The sequence below is a fragment of the Triticum dicoccoides genome, chromosome 4A (assembly GCF_002162155.2).
Source record: "Triticum dicoccoides isolate Atlit2015 ecotype Zavitan chromosome 4A, WEW_v2.0, whole genome shotgun sequence".
NCBI lineage: Eukaryota > Viridiplantae > Streptophyta > Magnoliopsida > Poales > Poaceae > Triticum > Triticum dicoccoides.
In genome coordinates this window covers 435,395,288-435,417,142 of record NC_041386.1, presented here as the reverse complement: position 1 = coordinate 435,417,142, position 21,855 = coordinate 435,395,288, and positions in this window count along the sequence as shown.

The window sequence follows — 21,855 nt, the reverse complement described above, 5'->3', positions numbered from 1 at the left end:
TCCAACTCTCTGGCCAGCTCTTTTTCCCCAGCCTCCCTTTGCTCTGCGGGTGGCTGGTCCTATTTATAGAGGCCCTGGTCCTCTTCCCAAATATCGAGCGGGAAGGGAGCCAACAATGGCGGGCTAATTTAAAGGGGGGACAGCTAGAATCAACTATCCTGACAAAAGTAGTCTTCCCCTGCGCAAAGCTCTGGTGATGACGCCGTCTTGGGCTCCACGGTGACCTCCGTCTCGTAGTCCTCCTGGTCTTGGTCTCGTTGCACCGAAATGGCAACCTTTGCCTGATGCCTCGGTACTCCGCGGCTGCGCTTGCCCCCTTTGCACCAAAGGGGAAGGGAGGACGTTGCGCGGGCTGGCACCCGCCTGGCGCCCCTGGTCGTCATGGCTTGCGTCACGGGCACCTCGTGAGGTACCCCGCCTTGATCTCTCCACCTCCTCGTGAGCCAGCCTGACGAGGCCGCGCCGGAGGAAGCTCTACATCGTCCACCCCGCGAGGCTTGGCCCCTCATGAGGGTCTTGGGTTTGTGTTGGTGAAGATGGGCCGCGCTGGGCCCCCCTTTGAGCCAGGCCGCAGGCAGGCAAGTCTGGGGACCCCCGTTCCCAGAACACCGACATCAGCTTTTAACCAGGGCACGGTGAGGCCATACCATGGCACCGTGCCAGCCATCATGTTTTTTAAGCACATATTTCACTGTTCTATAGTTTATAACCTAGTAAATGACGCGTTTGTGGTTGACTATTGCCACACATTCCATTCAAATATCTGCCCATTCCTTCTAAAAGGCTTGAGAAATTACTGAATACCACGAGTATGGTTTTTCCAGACCGTTCGTGTGCACCCTTTCATGCACCGATTATTTGAAATTGAATTACGTGCGTTAATGCCTACAAAATGCACATAATCCCCTAAATATTGTAAATAAACCCGGAAAAGTGTCAAATTTAACACGGTGATTAGTAGGGTTTATGTTCATCATAGAAAAAACTCATGGATGAAGGACAAAGGAAATTTGGATTCCCATTCAATCTCGGTGATTTACTATCGCACACGATTCATCTCCATCGGCTCTGTGAACCGTTTGTGTTCACTCACACATGCAAAAGGAAAAAAACTCGCCCACTTCGTCCCCACTCACTCGCCGCGGACTCCTCCGCAACTGTGCACCCTAAGCTCGATGGCTGTTGGCGGCGGGTGTAGGTCGCGCTCCAAACGGCACCGGGTTTCGCCCCCACCGCTTTCTGCCGCCTATCTGCATCGACATTCAAGACTCTGGTCGACTGGGGTTTTCTGCGGGATTGGGCCAGGGATTTTTCTCATGGAGAAGGTAATCTACTTAATTAGCGAAATATTCACTCATCTCTTATCGCAGTCCGTCCGTCACTGTTAATCAACCGGCGAAAATCGCCCTGGAATCATTTTTCTTCTAGCTGATTCGTGGGTGTTCATTCATGTGTCCACAGTGCGAGCACAAATCGGGCAACTGTGGTCATGGCCAGTCGGAGAAGAAGTTCTATCTCACTATTCCGGATGACTTCAGGGAGCGCGCGGTATGTTCAATCTCAACCTACCATGGTTAGCATGGCCTAAATTTGTGAACATATACCGTCTGTTGCTACATTATCTATATATTTGCATCAAATCTTTGTTCATTATCTATTTTTAATTCTATATTTTTGTACTTTGCTTTCATATATATATATATGGATCTATTCTATCAGTTACTCCCATATTTGCATCTTGGTCTGTTATTTCAATATATCTAATTTACGATCATAATTTTCATTTCAAGTAGTACATCCCTTGCTTTGCAAGAACGGGAGTAGAAGGAAATCTTGGGCTTTACTTTGCTGATGACTCCTAGGATGTCATATTGACAACGCAGCATGGATTTACAATGATGGTTAGCGTAAAACTTGATAAAGATGGTCACTCATATTTTAATGCGGACCTTTGAAGAAAAATGTCTAAGTGTTATGAACTGAAAGCTGACAATAAAATTCTAGTGCGTGCACCACAGCCTGGTCTAATTAACATGGATGTTTACTTCCCCAACGTCATCAGCCGATCAAAGTCTGATCGAGGTTAGTGTCCTTTCAACTTTCTCCTTGCTCTCATATTACTATTTAAGCAACCAATTGATCACTATTTAAGCAACCAATTGTGATATCATATTCTGACTCCGTTCCTAGGCAGTAACAAATTCTATTTACCAATTTATGCGCACTATATATTCTTCTACCATGTTCTAGATAAATAATACCTTTCCACCTTTTAAGCAGGATATGTTGGATGCATAGTGAATGACCTATATGTTACTAAGCGTACCAAATTTCATTGGAAGGAGTTGAAGCATGTCATAAACTTTGTTGATAATCTGACAGAGATAGCACAGCATACGAACGCTGGATTTTCAATGGGATTAATTAGACCTATGGTGCACGCACTGAACAAGACCAATTGTGTGCACAAAACGCTGGTAAAAAGTATTATTTTAATGTTGATGCTCATAAACTATATATATCTTCAACGATATGTTACAATTGTTTTTTATTCTACATGTGAACAGAAATTACCCCCTGTAGCAGTTCCTCGATCAATTTCCCGTCGTGGTTGAATTACACTTGTGCTTGCTAATAATGCCAAAGTGATTGCAAGGTACTGCATTTCCCGTAGAAATGGAACCATTCAAATTAACAAGTTCTCGCTTCTCGTGGCAATGCATCCATATTGGAAAATTGGAGACACTGTTCTACTCATGATCTACCAAGGCACAGGAGGGCTCTTCCTTTTCATTGAAGAGATGTCGAGTCACCGTGATCAAGCTGCTTCCAGTGGATAGTTGTGGTTGTTGGCCCTCAGCCTCTTAAATGCGCTAGTTGTTACTATATATGTTATGTATGTAGATATGGACCATATGGTTGTTGGCCCTTAGCCTCTTAAAATGTGATAGTTGCTATGTTAAGTATGTAGATATGGACCATATGGTTGTCGAAACCGTGTTACGAAGATCCTCCTTTTGTCGAATAATGTAACCACTATATATAAGTTACTCAAATGTTGTTACCCAAGTTCATAAATTTCCATGGAAAGTATTAGTATCGTACACAGTTCATTGAGTTTAAGCGTGTGCCCGATGACCAGAAGGCATTTGCATATTAACTGTCCATATTGAAAATTCACACACATGTTAACATAAGGAAACGTATGTGTAACATACTAATCATCGCACACGAGTACTCGCAGACGCATCGTGTGTGATACTCCGCCACCGCAAGCAACTAGTTTGCATTTTTCAAAGTTTTTTGTACACATAGAATCACACACGAAGTAACTGCATTGACCGTCTGTGTTGTAATTTCTCATCGCAAACAGTTCATCCGAGTCGGTTGTCTGCCATGTATCACGCACATCTTGTTTACACGACTCGTTTGTGTTCTTTTGGCTCATCACAAACAGTTCATCCATGTGAACTGTATGCCACATATCACACACATCTTGTTAAGTTGAACCGTTCCTATTGTGTTCCCTAATCGAAAACAGTTCGTCCAAGTTAACCATATGTCGTATATCGCACACACATTGATATGGCTGCCTGTTTCTGTTGTTCTACCTCATCGCAAACAGTTTGAATGGATTAACCGTGTGTCCAGCATCACACACACATTGTTATGGCTACCCATTTTTGTTTTTCTGCCTCATCGCAGATAGTTTGAATGGATCAACCATGTGTCCTGCATCATACATGGAACTAAAATCTGAACCGTGTTTGATGGCTTCGCCATCGCAAATGTTTTGCACCTTTTTGACGGTTTTTTACACCACCGTTTGTGATTATGGCATTGCACACAGTTTCGTCGAAGGGTCTCTGATCATAGTGTCGCGTTAGCAGTATCCTGCAGTAGAGTTGCATGATCATATAGCTGACATAGTGTTTGTGGCTCAGCCACCGTTCATCATTTTTCATACATGTTACGCTAGATCATTGCACATCCTGGTACATGCCAGAGGCATTCATATAGAGTCATATTTTGTCATAGGTATCAAGTTGTAATTTTTATTTCTTTTGAGTTATAAGTAAATAGAAGTGTGATCATCATCCTTATTCATTTTTAGAGCAGTGCCCCAGTGAGGAAAGGATGATGGAGACTATGATTCCCCCACAAGTCGGGATGAGACTCCGGACAATGAGAGAAAGAAAAAAAGGAAAAAAGAGAAAAGAAAAGAAAGAAAGAAAGAAAGAAAGAAAAAGAAAAAAAATAAAAAAAAAGAGAAGGGGCATTGCCAGTATCCTTTACCACACTTGTGCTTCAAAGTAGCACCATGTTTTTCATATGGAGAGTCTCCTATGTTGTCACTTTCATATACTAGTGGGAATTTTTCATCGTAGGATTAGATGCACACCCACTTAGTGTCGGGGAAACTGATCCACGAACATCTATGCAGCCGGCGGACCAAGCCCCTTTCGGTTCGGCGGGGGGGGCGGAGATCACACGAAGAGCAGATCGAGGCGAAGCACACGAGCAGTTTACCCAGCTTCGGAGCTCTCCGGAGAGATAACACTCCTACTGCTGCTTGTTTGATTATCTTGTGTTCTTGCTCCAGAGAGAGAGCGTAGTGTTTTTCTGGGTTCCGAACCAGTCCAACCCCCTCTACGTTGCGCATGGGCCTCCTTTTATACGCTAAAGGGGTCACCGACAGGTGGCAACGCAGAGAAGGGTACAAATGTAAAAAGTGAGGTGGTTGGTACAATTATTTGTACAGTGCACCCTACCTAACCCTGACGGTAGGGGACAAGGGCATTAAATGCCCATCTCAGTCGCCCAAAAAGTGCAGAAAAGGACCGTTAGGGGCGCCACCGTTCGCCACGATGGCGATCTTGTCAGCTTCGCATGCCACTGCGCACCGCTGGCTGCACAGCCTCCCTCCACGCGCGCCTGGAGAGGCCCCCAGAGCGACACGTTGGTGGATGCGCTGGAGCGTGGGCACAGAGTGGCCGCCTGCCGCGGCAAGCGCCTTGCTGCTGCTGTTATCTTGTCGGGTCCGGAAGCTTGTCGCTCACCGGGCCTCGAGGTACCTTGGTTGGTCTTCCCGGCAAGCTCCTCTTGCCGGGGCCTTGTTGCCTTGCCGAAGCGGGTGGCGCGTCGCGGCAAGTTCCTTGGAGTGCCTTGGTTGACCTTCCCGGCAAGCTCCTCTTGCCGGGGCCTTGTCTCCTGAGCTTAAATACTTTGTTCTTGAATGGCTCCAAGGGAACCACGGAGGATCTTGGCGTTCGCCCGGCAAGCCTTGCCGCGGGGTGCTGCAACTGCCCGTGCACAAGTTCGGGGTACTAGGGTACCCCTATTCTAGTACACCAACAGGAGCCCCCGGGCCTGGGCCAGACACGGTGCCGAGCACTGTTGGGCCAGGCCCAAGACAGGGCACGGGCACACGCGGACTGGGCCACACCGAATCTCGCTCCGTATCCACCGCGCTCTCCCCTAAAAGCACGCGTTGAATGCGGTGTCGTGGGAGAGATCGTGGGTGGTTCTTTATTCGGAAGGGCGAAACGTCCGCCCCGTCCCTCTTTATAAGCAGAGGAAACAGGGGCAGTTCGTTCCCCCTCGCTGGTCGCTACTACTCTATCTTCACGAACCTCCGCCGCTCCCCCTTCTTCTCGAAGCCGAGAGAGCAGCGCTCCGCCCCCCATTGCCACCAGCATCACCAACACCGACGACCTCCCCCACCACCTCCGCCATGGCTCCGAAAGCCGACAAGGGGAAGGGCGTGAGGTCGGCCGAGGCGCAGCGGCTCGCGGCGCTGCGGAAGGAGCGGGCGATCTTCTCCCCCCAGCTCGGCGCGAAGGAGCTGAGGGAGTACTCCTACCTCTTTTGGGCGACTGAGACGCGGGCGCATCCACGCACGAGGGTACTCCCGGCCGCTGCTCCGGAACTGGCTCCAAACGGGTACCCATTCTTCGTGCTGTTCTTCTATTGCGGGCTCTGCCCGCCCTTCTCGGAGTTCTTCTGCGATATCATGAACACCTACGGCCTCCGCCTCCTTGATTTCACCCCCAACGCCGTTCTGACCATGGCAGTTTTCGCACATTTGTGCGAAAACTTTGTCGGAGTCCACCCCAATGTTGCCCTTTTCCGCCACTTCTTCATGCCTCGGGTAGAGAGAGGAGAGCCGCTTGCCGGAGGGATCGCCTGGATCTTGAGAGTCGGCAAGGAGGCGTACTTGGAGGGTGAGCTCCGCAGCAAGTGGGAGGAGGGGAGAGCGGAGTGGTTCTGGATCGTCGAGGAGAATCCGCAGCCCTTCACCGCCGTGCGCCAAGCTCCAATAGTGCGCGGCAATGACTGGAGCAACGTGGCCCCGGAAGACGAGAGGCTGAAGATCGCCATTACTAGGATCCTTCGCCTCAGGCTTGCCGGGCTCACTGTAGGCGCTGTAGGCGCAGATTTCCTCCGCCGCCGCATCGCCCCCTGCAGGAGAGGGGGAGGCCCGTCTGGGAATTCAAGAACTCGGCGGACATCATGAGGCTGCGTCCGGCCCTCAACTACAACTTCACCGTCTTGGAGCTGGATGCAATGCTCCTGGAGTTGTTCAAACGCGATCCCCAGCACCCATTCACGCTGGCGAGGGGCGTCGTTCCATTGTGCAATAATTCTTCGCTTGACCGGATCCGTGCCATGATGCCATTGTGCGATTCACACGGAATCGTTCCAACTTGGCAAGAGCCTGCGGATGACGTCGTGCAAGCGTTCTTCGGCAACTTGGAAGAAGTGCCGGTCTGCGCTGACGAGCAGAAGAGCCTCACCCGTGACACCACCGACGAGGAGCTGCAGTGCGTCGCCACTAGGGCGGAAGAGGTTGCGGCCGCAGCTGCTGCGGGCGCGTTTGGGTTCACTATGGAGGAGGCGGAGGCGGCAGAGGTAGCAAACCTCGCCGAGCGCGCGGAGTTCATTGGCGAGGAAGAGCCTGCCTGCTCTGAAGCTGAGCCGAGCGAGGCCGGCGAGGAAGAGCCCGAGCCTTCAGAAAGCTTGCCGCAGGCGGAGCCCCCGGCCCTGCCAAGAAGGCGTCTTCACAGGGCCGCGGACGTAGCGGGGCGGCAGCCGGGTCAACAGCCGCCGAGCCGTGCGACACGCTCTACCGCGGCAAGCAATGTTGCCGCAGCGGCAACTGGAGCGGGATCTTCCCGGGCCACCGCCACCGCCCCCGCCAAGCGGGCAAGGGATCCTACTCCTCCGCCTCGCCGCATCGGAGGGGAGCCGGACTTCGATCTTTCCGCGCTCAGCTCCGACGAGGAGGAAGAAGAGTAAGTTTCTTTGGTGCTCTTGTAGTTCTTCAATCTTGCTGTTTTTATCTTGTATCTGACTTGCTTCAATCTGAACTCCTTTCTTTTCAGGACGCTGGCCCAGAGAGCGGCGAAGAGGGCCAAGGCCGCGGTGATTGTCATCGAAGATGACCCCACCATGTCAGCAGGGGGTGGGTCCGAGACCACCTTGACGGACCCGGCAACCACTCCTCAAAGCAGCCCCCAGCGCAGCCCCCAGCATAAGTTCATAGTTAGCTTTCTGCTGTCAGGCGCGCATGAGTGCTTTTTCCTTTGTTGATATCTTGCTTGTTGATTTGTGTAGGAGCAGAGCAGCCATATCAGGAGCGCCCGGAAGCTGGTCCCGAAGTGCCATCTGCTTCGACTACGCCGCCAAGGGAGGAGTCCCCGGCAAGGGAGCGCTCTCCGGCAAGGGAGAACTCTCCGGCAAGGGGTAGTTCTCCAGCAAGGGACAGCACCGTCGATCCTGCGGCGGCCGAGACCGCAACTGCAGATCTTGGCACAGGTAATTCACTTGTCCAAAAACTTTCCCTTGGGTTCTTCTTCTTCTGATTTTCTTCTCTTGGATTTTTGATTGATTTTTCTCCCTTCTTCGTTCTTCAGACCCATCTGCTACTGAGCCAATGGAGACAGAGGGCGCCGGCAAGGAAGGTGCGCATGGCAGCACTAACGATGTCGTCGCCAACGAATAAGGGGCCGGTGCTGACGAGACCGCCGGCAAGGAGGCCGCCAAGGCTGCCGCCGCAGAAGCCGGCGAGGGGTCGGGCGATCGCACTGACGACCCTGAGGCCGCAGGAGCGCCAGGCGCTGCGCCGACCGCCGATCCCTCTGCCGCTGCTGCGGAGTCGGGCTCCGAGGAGCCCCAGCCCGGCGCCTACTTGAAGGCCGGCGACTATATCTTCATCAAGCTACCCTGGGCGTCGAGCTCCAGGGCGCCGGTCGAGGGGGAAACTTTCGATGAGGAGGTGCTCGCCTCCGCTGGACTGTCGTTGGTCGACGCGCCCAGCAGCAGCAGTGGCGAGCCTGAGGAGGAGCAGCTGCTGTCACTCTACCGCGCACGGCAAGCCAAGCTGGCTTCCCAGGAAGCGCTTGTCGCGAAGGCGGGAGTTGATATGGAGAAGCGCGCGGAGGAGCTCCGGGGCCACAATCAAGAAGCTCTCCGGTCCCTGGCATAGGAGCGGGAGCGACTCACCGAGGAGCGCACGGCCTTCCTTCTCGAGAAGGCCGAAGCTGAGGAGGAACAAAGGCTGGCCGCCGAGAAGCAGTCCGTGTGAGAAGGCGAATTGGTGCAGCGGAAGGCCAACCTCGACAGCTACGAGGAGGAGCTCGCCGAGCGCGAGCAAGCACTTGGCGGGGCGCTCAAGGAAGCAAAGGACGCTGCCGCAATCGCAGAGGCCGCCAAGAAAGAGCTGGAGGAGAAGGTGGCGCAGCTGGAGGCCAACATCAGGAAGAGCGGCGAGGAGCTTGCCGCGCTCAAGCATGAGCGTGAGAAGGATGCTGCCGCCCACGGTGAGCTGCAAGGTCTTCTCGCTGAGAGGGGCAAGGAGCTCAGCGCCGCCAAGGATTCCAATGCAGACCTGGAGTTGAAGCTGGCCACGCTGACGTAGACGCTGGGCGACGCCAAGGAGCGGGAGAAGACCTTGTCGGAGAAGGTCAAGGCTGACAAGGCGCTGCTGGAGAGCATCGCAGTTACCCAGAACTCATTCAGAGATACTGTGGAGCACTGGACCGAGGGTCTGGTGAATATTGCCGCAGTCATCGACGAGGAGCTGGCGCAGCTGGGGATGGAGGACTTTGGGTATCCCTCCGACGAGAATCTCCAACCCAGCGCCAAGCTCAGCCTGTTCTTCAAGGGCGTGGCGACGGCACTCCAGCGGCTCCGGGAGAGGATCCCAAAGCAACTGGCCGACGAGTCGCGCAGAATCTGCGCCGGGGTTCTCCAGAAGGTGCTCATGAAGGTGGCCTTCCGCAACCCAGGCCTCAGCTTCACCAACGTCCTCAAGTCCTTGCCGCCAGACGCCGATCGGGACACACTCAAGGCCCTTGTCGCACCCATTGTGGACAAGGTGAGCGAGATCAAGAGGGTTGAGGGCGATCGCGTAGACTAGGCCGCCCATTTCTTCTTTTCCCTTGTCGCTGCTAATCATGTTATGAAAACGTCTGTTAGAGCTGCGACAAGTTATCTTGTAATATAACTTTATTTCTGTTATCAATTGCTATGTTATTTCCTCTACTAGATTCCTTCCTTTGTATGTTTTTCCCTACGCTTCTAGGGAACTTGTCGGCGCAGGCACCCGAGCCGCGAGCGCTGAGTGCGGAACGTCAGCAGCCTGCTGGCGGCGCTGCTTCCAACAAGAAACCTTGTCGCGACTAGATGCAGCACACTTAAGTTGTTGAGCGGACTCGAAACAAAGTAAGGGCGCAACTAGCCACGAGTTGGTTCCTCCGCGCACAGGTTTTTCATACAAAGCAGGGTCGTTCGAGGAAGATAACTCAAAAATTTAAAAACTAATTGCTCAAACTTTGGCAACTTAGCTTTTCTGTCATTTGCTTCCCGGCAAGGCAAAACTTTGCTTGAACGACGCCTGGTCCATACCACAATCTTCTCCTTCCCCCCCGGCAAACTTGTGTGCGAGGGAACCTTCTTTTCCTTTGTTGAAAAAAAGAAAGAAGAGAAAATAATGATATGGAGCCCTTCGGCTCGTTATTGCTTACCGGATGTAGGTGCTGCACAAAGTGTTAGATAAAGCATGCAAGAAAGAAACTAATGCATGAAATGGACAAGTTGTGCGGAGCACATGGGGTTTTATTTATGCATGGGATCTGCGCCCGGCTTTGTACAAAGGATTACATGTAACAGCGGCAAGACTTGTACAAAAGGTGGTTGCTGGAACGGGTTCCGGCAACCGCGCCCTACGGGAAAAACTTACGAAGATGTTCTATGTTCTAGGAGTTGCTCACCGGAATGCCATCTTCGGTCTCAAGGTGGACAGCCCCGGGCCTAGTGACTCGTTTCACCCGATAAGGGCCTTCCCACTTCGGCGTCAACTTGTTGGAATTCTTGGCGGACTGAACGCGCCGAAGAACAAGGTCGCCTTCCTCGAAGCTTCCTGCCTTAACTTTGCGGCTATGGTAGCGGCGCAAAGCTTGCTGGTATCGAGCAGCTCGTACAGCAGCCTGAAGACGATCTTCCTCAAGGAGCAGCGCGTCATCTTGTCGCAGCTGTTCTTGCTCAAGCTCATCATAAGCGAGCACTCGAGGTGATCCGTATACGAGTTTCGTGGGGAGAACTGCCTCTGCTCCATAGACTAGAGCGAAAGGCGTCTGGCCAGTGGCTCGATTTGGCGTCGTTCTGATCGACCAAAGAACCACCGGCAGCTCCTCGATCCAGTTTCTTCCGCACTTGCGCAGCCTGTCGAAAGTTCTGGTCTTGAGTCCGCGCAGCACTTCAGCATTTGCCCTCTCTGCTTGACCGTTGCTTCTCAGATGAGAAACAGAAGCGAAGCAGACCTTGGCGCCAAGGTCTTGGACATACTGCATGAAGGTGCGGCTCGTGAATTGCGTGCCGTTGTCGGTGATGATCCTGTTAGGGATCCCGAAACGGCAAACAATTGACCTGAAGAACTTGACTACTGACTGTGCTGTCACCTTCCTCACTGGCTGCACTTCCGGCCACTTTGTGAACTTGTCGATTGCGACGTACAAGTACTCAAAGCCCCCGACAGCTCGGGGGAAAGGGCCAAGGATATCGAGCCCCCAGACAGAAAATGGCCAGGATAAAGGGATCGTCTGAAGAGCTTGAGCTGGCTGGTGTATCTGTTTGGAGTGGAACTGGCACGCTTCACACTTGGTTACTTGTGTAGTTGCATCCTGGAGGGCTGTCGGCCAAAAGAAACCTTGCCGGAAAGCTTTGCCGGCAAGTGCTCTTGCGCCAATGTGGTGGCCACATATGCCTCCATGTATCTCTGCCAACAGCTTTTGTCCATCTTCCCGGCAAATACACTTCAATTTCACACTATTGAGTCTTCTTCTGTACAGTATGCTATCGACAAACTGGTACATACTTGACTGCCAGGCTACTTTTTCCGCTTCTTCTTGCTCTTCGGGAAGTTCTCCTGTCTGAAGGAAATGGACAATCTGCTGTGCCCATGCTGGAGCTTGTGGCTCGACAACAAGGACTAAAGGCACATCTGCTGCTGCGGGAACATCCGCTTCTACGGCAAGGACTTGCGGCCCTGCCGGAGCTTGATGTTCCCCGGCAAGCTTGCCGGAGCAAAACTTGTCGGGAGCGTCTGCTTCAGCGGAACAAACCATAAGGCTTGCCGGAGCAGACTGCCCCTCAGCATCCTCGGTGTTGATCTTGGGGACTTTCTTGGCGGCGGCTTCGGGGAGCTCTGCCGGAAAGTAGTCACCAGAAACCAACTTCCTCTTCTTGGTTTGTCCAGTTGATGGTGTTACGGATGGTTGAGTCAACTTGAGCACAAAGATCCCTGGTTCCACAGGTAACTTTAGTGCGGCGCACTTTGACAGGCCATCAGCAATGTCATTCTGAGCTCTTGGGATATGCTCCATCTGTAGGCCGTCAAAGTGCTCTTCTAGCTTCCTCACTTCATCAACATATGCTTCCATCAATGGACTATGGTAGTTCTTGTTCACTTGGCGGACGACAAGCTGTGAGTCACCCCTGACAATGAGCTTCTTGATCCCAAGGTCTGCTGCGATTCTGAGACCGGCAAGCAATCCTTCATACTCTGCAGTATTATTGGTTGCTTGCTCCTTGGGAAAGTGCATCTGGACTACGTACTTGAGGTGCTCTCCGGTGGGCGCGACAAGCAGCACGCCCGCACCGGCGCCTTGCAGCGAGAAGGCACCATCAAAGTACATCCGCCACTCTTTGCTTGCCTCTTTGACGCGGATGCTCGTCTCTGGAATTTCTTCATCTAGTATTGGCGTCCATTCTGCTATGAACTCTGCCAATGCTCTGCTTTGGATAGTTGAAGTGCTCTCAAACTTGAGGCCAAAGCTTGACAGTTACAGCGCCCACTCGACAATCCTGCCTGTCGCTTCTGGATTTTGCAGTATCCTCTTCAGCGGAAAGCGAGTGACGACTGTGATCTCATGTGCTTGGAAGTAATGGCGCAGCTTTCTCGAGGCCATGAGGAGGCCGAAAAGCAACTTCTGCACACCAGAGTACCTTGATATAGCCCCCTGTAGAAGGGAACTGACAAAGTAAACTAGACGCTGCACCATTCTCTTCTGCATCTTATCATGCTCCTGCGCAGATCCATCTCTGTCGGGACCAGAGCTTGTCGGCGAAGCCCCCTACTTGTCGCTGGATGCATCTACCGTGGTTGCTGGCTCATCATCTGCCTTCCTCTCCGCCACTAACGCAGCACTAACCACTTGATTGGTTGCCGCTATATACAGTAGCAACTTCTCTTGCGGCTTAGGTGCGACAAGTGTTGGAGTGGAGGATAGGTATCTCTTTAAGTCCTGCAGCGCAGCCTCCGCCTTCGGAGTCCATTTTATTGGACCTGCCTTTTTCAAAATTTTGAAAAATGGCAGGGCGTGCTCAGCAGATCTAGAGATAAACCTGCTGAGAGCAGCCACGCAACCGGCAAGCCTTCGTACATCCTTGACGCGCTTTGGTGCTTCGATCTGCTCAATGGCCTTGATCTTGTCGGGATTGGCTTCAATTCCCCGCTGAGACACAAAGAACCCGAGAAGCTTGCCGGAAGGGACTCCAAACACGCACTTCTCGGGGTTAAGCTTGAGGTTGATCTTGCGCAGATTTGCAAATGTCTCGTCTAAATCTTGAATCAGGGTCGCCCTGTTCTTGCTCTTGACCACTATGTCATCCATGTAGGCTTCCACATTTCTGTGCATCTACGGCTCAAAAGCGTGGTGGACTACCCTTGCGAATGTTGAACCAGCATTCTTCAAACCGAAAGGCATCTGTACGAAGCAGTACGTGCCACACGGGGTGATAAATGCGGTTTTCTCTTCATCCTCTTCTGCCATGAAGATCTGATGGTATCCTGAGTATGCATCAAGAAATGAAAGCAAATCACATCCGGCTGTGGAGTCAACAATCTGGTCAATGCGCGGCAAGGGAAATGGGCCTTTGGGACAAGCTTTATTAACATCAGTGAAGTCAATACAAAGCCTCCATTTCCCGTTGGCCTTGCGCACGACAACAGGATTGGCCAACCACGTGGGATGGAGCACTCCTCTGACAAGGCCTGCTGCTTCCAACTTCTTGATTTCTTCTGCGATGAATTCTTGGCGCTCCACTGCCTGTTTCCTGACTTTCTGCTTGACGGGCCACACATGAGGACAAACGGCAAGGTGGTGCTCAATTACTTTCGTGGGAACACCGGGGATATCAGACGGTTGCCACGCAAACACGTCGACATTCGCCCGCAGGAAAGCAACAAGCGCGCTTTCCTATTTGGGGTCAAGAGTGGCGCTGATGGTGAAGGTACCACCAGTGCCGTCCTCCTTGGCGGACACCTTCTTGGTCTCAGGTGGAGCTGCCATTGCCTTCTTACACTTGCCGGTGGAGCTCGATGGTGCGTCCTCGACGGTAGCGCAGCACTCCGAAGAGGTGCGCTTGCCGGAGTGGGCATCAGAGCTCTTGCCGGACTTGGTCTTCTTCTTCCCCCGGGAGCTTCAGCAGCAAGTGTCTTGCGTCCTGCTGCGGCTGCTGCTTCTCGGTAGATCTTGTCGGCACAGATAAGAGCATCCTTCTTGTCGCCAGGGACAGAGATGACACTTATCGGGCCTGGCATTTTCAGTATGTTGTACGCATAGTGAGAGGCTGCCATGAATTTGGCGAGTGCCGGACGGCCAAGGATTCCATTGTAAGGTAATGGAAAGTCAGCAACATCAAACGTGACCCGCTCAGTCCTGAAGTTCAGCTCGCTGCCAAATGTTACCGGCAACGTGATCTTTCCCTTCGGCTTGCTCCTTCCCGGGTTGATTCCTTGAAATGTACCGGTCTCTTCGAGCTCGCTGTCAGGGATCTGGAGTTTCTGGAGCACCGCGGAGGAGATCAGGTTCAAGCCGGCCCCGCCGTCAACTAGCATCTTAGTGACCTTGAGGTTGCGGATTGTTGGTGAAACCAACATCGGCAAGCACCCGACCGCAGTTATGCGATCAGGGTGGTCCTCAATATCAAAGATGATAGGCGTGCTGGACCATTTCAGAGGCTTGCGTGACTCGACGGGTGGTTCTGCTGCATTAACTTCCCGCACCCACTACTTGATCTGACGATGTGAGGTATGCAGAGAAGCACCACCGTCAACGCACAGGACCTCTGTGGCTTTCTGGAACTCCTACTCATCAGTCTCCTCATCATCCATGTCTTCATCGTCGTCGTCATCTTCATCCTTGTCGCGGCCGTGAGGAGGTCTGTCTCCTTGCCGCTGCTTGGCCTTGCCGCGGCGTCCTCCTCGGCCGGGACGTTTCTTGCCGGATCCCCCAGCACCTTCCTGGGCCTTCTCCTTGTCGCGCCGCTCGTATTCAGCTTTCTGTTGCTCAACAAGCTGCTCGACTTTCTTGCAACTCTGGAGATCATGGCCCTTGGTGCGGTGGATCTTGCAATACTGCTTGTTGGTGCCGTCCTGCTTGTCGGCGACCGCCACCTCCGCGGCAACCTCCTTGCCGGAGTCACCAGCTTTGGCTTTCTTGGCGCCACCACCGTTGCCGGACTGCTCAACAACTAGCACCTCTTTGCCTTTCCTCTTCCTGTTGTTCCGCCGCCGGTTTTTCCTTGCCGGGGCAGCATCTTCACTGTCAGATCCTCCCGCTCCTACATTCTCTCCGGGGAGTCTCCTCCCTTCCTCAGCACGTGCACACGTGTCGGCCAGTGCATATAACTCACTGACGTCCCTGATCTTGCACATCGCCATTTCCTCCCGCATCCTGCGGTTTCGCACGTTCTGATGGAACGCGCTGATCACCGCGGCAGGGTGGACGTCTGGGATGTTGTGCTGCACACTGCTGAATCTCTGAATGTACTTGCGCAGGGGCTCTCCTTCCTTCTGGGCGAGCAGATGAAGATCACTCTCCTGGCCATGAGGCTTGTGTCCGCCTGTGAAGGTGCCGACAAACTGATGGCACAGATCAGCCCAAGAGGATATGGAGTTGTCCGGCAAGTGCACGAGCCAGGATCTGACGTTGGGCTTGAGCACCAGCGGGAAGTAGTTGGCAAGGATCTTGTCATCCCGTCCCCCGGCAGCCCGCACCGCAATGGTGTAGATGCTGAGGAACTCCGACGGATGCGTCTTGCCGTCGTACTTCTCCGGTACGTCTGGCTTGAAGTTCTTCGTGCTGGGCCACTGGACTTGCCGCAGCTCACGAGTGAACGCAGGGCAACCTACCGCGTACGGCAGATCGCCTGGTTCCCCTGGCGCATGCATGTCAACAGAGGGCCCAACGCGCTTGTGGGATTGACGTCACGCTTCTCTTCGGCGCTCGATGCGAGTTTGAGCGTCTTCTTGTTGTCGATCATGAAGAACTTGGCGCTGATCGCGACGAGCTCATGGATCCAACGATGCGGTGGAGTCGCTGTCGAGGTGGATCCGGCGAGTCGGCGATCTTGGCCTTCGGGGTGGTGAACGCATGGTAGTTGCACCTCCACCCGTTTCGTCGCCACCGGCTCGTGCCCGGCAACCCTGCCGCGGCGGCGACGCGCTCGACCGCCATGGAGTGTCGCCGTTGGCGTAGCCGATGAGACTCTGAATGGTGGCCCTCCATTCGTCGATCTTGTCCGACGTCGGAGGGTAATCTAGGAGCAGTTGAGCTCGCGCCAAAGCTTCTGCTGGAGTGGTGGGTGGCAGTGGTGGACGGCGCGAGGAGCGGGACGTGCTCGGACTTCTAAAGATGTTAGAAGGAGTAGTATCCCGTCCAGGCGACCGTGCCCCGCTCGTGCCAGCACGCTGGCGTGCATGCTGGTCTTGAGCACCCCGAGATCCACCAGCTTGGTCTTGGCCTATCATGCGTATGGCACTGCGAGTGTCATGACGCTGTTGGTCTTGCGCCTCTTGAGAGTGGCGCGGAACATGTACAGTCGCCGAGGTTTGTGCAGCCTTGTCCTTGGACCTGGCAGCATCATAAGCTTCCTCGTCGACGTCCATTCTTCCGCCGGTGTCCATTCCACCACCTGTTTGCTCCAACGGTGGCGGAAGTGACGTGGACGGAGCGGCTGCCGCCGAAGTCTTCTTCTTCGGTGGCATGTTGATGAAGGGAATGAAGATCTAGCTCGTGTGAACGCCGGATCAGGTTCACACAATCTCGACGCCCTCCCTACCCGGCGCGCCAAAGATGTCGGGGAAACTGATCCACGAACATATATGGGGCCGGCGGACCGAGCCCCTTTCGGTTCGGCGGGGGGCGGAGATCACACCAAGAGCAGATCGAGGCGAAGCACACGAGCAGTTTACCCAGCTTCTGAGCTCTCCGGAGAGATAACACTCCTACTGCTGCTTGTTTGATTATCTTGTGTTCTTGCTCCAGAGAGAGAGTGTAGTGTTTTTCTGGGTTCCGAACCAGTCCAACCCCCTCTACGTTGCGCATGGGCCTCCTTTTATACGCTAAAGGGGTCACCGACAGGTGGCAATGCAGAGAAGGGTACAAATGTAAAAAGTGAGGTGGTTGGTACAGTTATTTGTACAGTGCACCCTACCTAACCCTGACGGCAGGGGACAAGGGCATTAAATGCCCGTCTGAGTCGCCCAAATAGTGCAGAAAAGGACCGTTAGGGGCGCCACCGTTCGCCACGATGGCGATCTTGTCAGCTTCGCATGCCACTGCGCACCGCTGGCTGCACAACCTCCCGCCACGCGCGCCTGGAGAGGCCCCCAGAGCGACACGTTGGTGGATGCGCTGGAGCGTGGGCACAGAGTGGCCGCCTGCCGCGGGAAGCGCCTTGCCGCTGCTGTTATCTTGTCGGGTCCGGAAGCTTGTCGCTCATCGGGCCTCGAGGTACCTTGGTTGGTCTTCCCGGCAAGCTCCTCTTGCCGGGGCCTTGTTGCCTTGCCGGAGCGGGTGGCGCGTCGCGGCAAGTTCCTTGGAGTGCCTTGGTTGGCCTTCCCGGCAAGCTCCTCTTGCCGGGGCCTTGTCTCGTGAGCTTAAATACTTTGTTCTTGAATGGCTCCAAGGGAACCACGGAGGATCTTGGCGTTCGCCCGGCAAGCCTTGTCGCGGGGTGCTGCAACTGCCCGTGCGCAAGTTCGGGGTACTAGGGTACCCCTATTCTAGTACACCGACACTTAGTTTTCATATTGAGCTTTCATACACTTATAGCTCTTAGTGCATTCGTTGTGTGGCAATCCCTACTCCTCACGTTGATATCGATTGATGGACATCTCCACCGCATCGATGTGAGACTTTCTTACCTTTTTGTCTTCTCTATATTTACCCCTATCATCATACTCTATTCCACCCGTAGTGTTATATCCATGGCTTGCGCTCATGTATTGCGTAAGAGTTGAAAAAATTGAAGCACGTTAAAAAGTACGAACCAATTGCTCAGCTTGTCATCGGGGTTGTGCATGATAAATACTTTGTGTTAAGAAGATAGAGCGTGACAAGACTATGATTTTGTAGGGATAACTTATTTTAGCATTGATATTTTGAAAGACATGGTTGCTTGTTCGTATGCTTGAGTATCTAAATTATTATGTCAACACTAGACTATTGCTTTGAATCACATAAAATGTCCATGCTATAAAGAAAAGAATATGATATGACATGTCAAACAACACTCCACATCAAAAATTCTGTTTTTATCACTTACCTACTCGAGGACGAGTAGCAGTTAAGCTTGGGGATGCTGATACGTCTCCAATGTATATATAATTTTTGATTGTTCCATGCTGTTATATTATCAATCTTGGATGTTTTATAATCATTTCATTTTATACAATTTTTGGTACTAACCTGTTGACATAGTGCCAAGTGCCAGTTCCTGTTTTTTCTGTGTTTTTTACATCGCAGAAAATCAATATCAGACGGACTCCAAATGCCACGAAAGTTTACAGAGATTTTTTATGGACCAGAAGGAACATGATGGGCCTTGGTAGCACCTCAGGGGAGTCCCGTGGAGGGGACAATGATACATCTCCAACGTATCTATAATTTTTGATTGCCCCATGCTATAGTATCTACTGTTTTGGACATTATTGGGCTTTATTATCCACTTTTATATTATTTTTGGGACTAACCAATTAACCGGAGGCCCAGCCCAGAATTGTTGTTTTTTTGCCTATTTTAGGGTTTCGAACAAAAGGAATATCAAATGGAGTCCAAACGGAATGAAACATTCGGGAACGTGATTTTCTCACCGAACAAGACCCAGGAGACTTGGACCCTACGTCAAGCAACCAACAGGGAGGCCACGAGGTAGGGGGGAGCGCCAACCACCCCCCCAGGCACGCCCTCCACCCTCGTGGGCCCCCTGTTGCTCCACCGACGTACTTCTTTCTCATATATATATCTACGTACCCCCAAACGATCACATATGGAGCCAAAACCCTAATTCCACCACCGTAACTTTCTGTATCCACGAGATCCCATCTTGGGCCCTGTTCCGAAGCTCCGCCGGAGGGGGCATCGATCATGGAGGGCTTCTACATCAACACCATAGCCTCTCCAATGAATTGTGAGTAGTTTACCTCAGACCTACGGGTACATAGTTATTAGCTAGATGGCTTCTTCTCTCTTTTTGGATCTCAATACAAAGTTCTCCCCCTCTCTTGTGGAGATCTATTCAATGTAATATTCTTTTTGCGGTGTGTTTGTTGAGACCGATGAATTGTGGGTTTATGATAAAGTTTATCTATGAACAATATTTGAATCTCCTCTGAATTCTTTTATGTATGATTGGTTATCTTTGCAAGTCTCTTCGAATTATCAGTTTGGTTTGGCCTACTAGATTGATCTTTCTTGCAATGGGAGAAGTGCTTAGCTTTGGGTTCAATCTTGCGGTGTCCTTTCCTAGTGACAGTAGGGGCAGCAAGGCATGTATTGTATTATTGCCATCGAGGATAACAAGATGGGGTTTTCATTGCATGAGTTTATCCCTCTACATCATGTCATCTTGCTTAAGGCGTTACTCTGTTCTTATGAACTTAATACTCTAGATTCATGCTGGATAGCGGTCGATGTGTGGAGTAATAGTAGCAGATGCAGGCAGGAGTCGGTCTACTTGTCTCGGATGTGATGCCTATATACATGATCATACCTAGATATTCTCATAACTATGCTCAATTCTATCAATTGCTCAACAATAATTCGCTCATCCACCGTAAAATACTTATGCTCTCGAGAGAAGCCACTAGTGAAACCTATGGCCCCTGGGTCTATCTTCATCATATTAATCTTCCAATACTTTGTTATTTCCATTGCCTTTTATTTTACTTTGCATGTTTATCATAAAAATACCAAAAAATATTATCTTATCATATCTATCAGATCTCACTCTCGTAAGTGACCGTGTAGGGATTGACAACCCCTTATCGCGTTGGTTGCGAGGATTTATTTGTTTTGTGCTGGTGCGAGGGACTCGCACATAGCCTCCTACTGTATTGATACCTTGGTTCTCAAAAACTGAGGGAAATACTTACGCTACTCTGCTGCATCACCCTTTCCTCTTCAAGGGAAAACCAACGCAAGTGCTCAAGAGGTAGCAAGAAGGATTTCTGGCACCGTTGCTGGGGAGGTCTACGCAAAAGTCAACATACCAAGTACCCATCACAAACCCTTATCTCCCACATTACATTATTTGCCATTTGCCTCTCGTTTTCCTCTCCCCCACTTCATTGTTGCCGTTTTATTCGCCCTCTCTCTCTCTATCCTCCCTCTCTTTCTCTATTTGCCTCTTTTTTCCCTTTGCATCTTCTGCCGTTATGCCTGAAATTGGGGAAATTATTGTCGATATGGACAATAATAATATCATGAAAAATTCTGATGCTCCTGCTAAAGAACCCCCCATCTTACATACAAAAAAATTCCGTGTTGGTAGTGGCAATATTATTGGAAAAGGAGTTATTCAAGATTTCTTTACTTGTGCCGGTGCTTTACCTTCTATGGGTAGTTCTATCCTTCATAGAACTAGTAGTCTTGCGGACGCTATTGCCATGCTTGTAGTTGAACTTGAAAGACAATTCATGCACATGCATCCTTGCATACAAAGGATTTTCCTAGAATTTTCTAATATTGAGCATTCTTCTATTAAGTGTGTCGTTACTATCTTTTTGGCTCATGAGTTTAGATTCATAATAAAAGAGGCCAAAGAAATCTTTGCGCATTATAGGGTGGACGCTTGCTGTCCTCCCATAGAGGCTATCCTTTTTGATCAAGAAGAAATAATGCGTTTTCAGTCTCTAGACTATGTTGCTTTCAATGAAAATCTTAGAAAAAGGGTTCCTACCAATGTTTTAGTTGATAGAATTTCTGAACTTAATTATGATTTGGCCATTCGAAATAATGAACTAGGATATTCTCTTGAATATAGGCTCACAAAGTTCTGTCAAAAGGATGCTTATAATGATGAATTGGTTGTGCAATACGAAGGACCAAAGGAGGAACCTATACCTCCCAAGGTTGATCTTAGGGACTTTTGTCCCATTAAATTTAGCCCTTTTGATTACTTTTGCTTGCAACAAAGAAAACTGGCTGCCGAACATAGAGAATATGAAATGATTTTTAATGACCTATCTTACTATTATGGCAATACCTAGATCTATCCTTGCTTTTTATACCTAGCTAGGGGCGTTAAACGATAGCGCTTGTTGGGAGGCAACCCAATTTTATTTTTATTCCTTACTTTTTGCTCCTGTTTAGTAATAAATAATTTATCTAGCCTCTTTTTTGGTTGTGTTTTTTGTGTTTAATTACTGTTTGTGCCAAGTAGAACCGTTGGGAAGACTTGGGGAAAGTCTTGTTAATCTTGCTGCAAAAAACAGAAACTTTAGCGCTCACGAGAACTGCTGTCATTTTTATTTGGAAAGTGCTATTTAGTTAATTATATTTTCCGATGATTAATATATAAATTTCTCACGTCCAGCAATTTATTTTATAATTTTTGGGGTTCCAGATCTTGCGCTAGCTACAGATTACTACAGACTGTTCTGTTTTTGACAGATTCTTTTTTTCGTGTGTTGTTTGCTTATTTTGATGAATCTATGGCTAGTAAAATAGTTTATAAACCATAGAGAAGTTGTAATACATTAGGTTTAACACCAATATAAATAAATAATGAGTTCATTACAGTACCTTGAAGTGGTCTTTTGTTTTCTTTCGCTAACGGAGCTCACGAGATTTTCTAATTTAAGTTTTGTGTTGGGAAGTTTTCAAGTTTTGGGTAAAGATTTGATGGATTATGGAACAAGGAGTGGCAAGAGCCTAAGCTTGGGGATGCCCATGGCACCCCAAAGATAATCTAAGGACACATAAAAGCCAAAGCCTGGGGATGCCCCGGAAGGCATCCCCTCTTTCGTCTACTTCTATTGGTAACTTTACTTGGAGATATATTTTT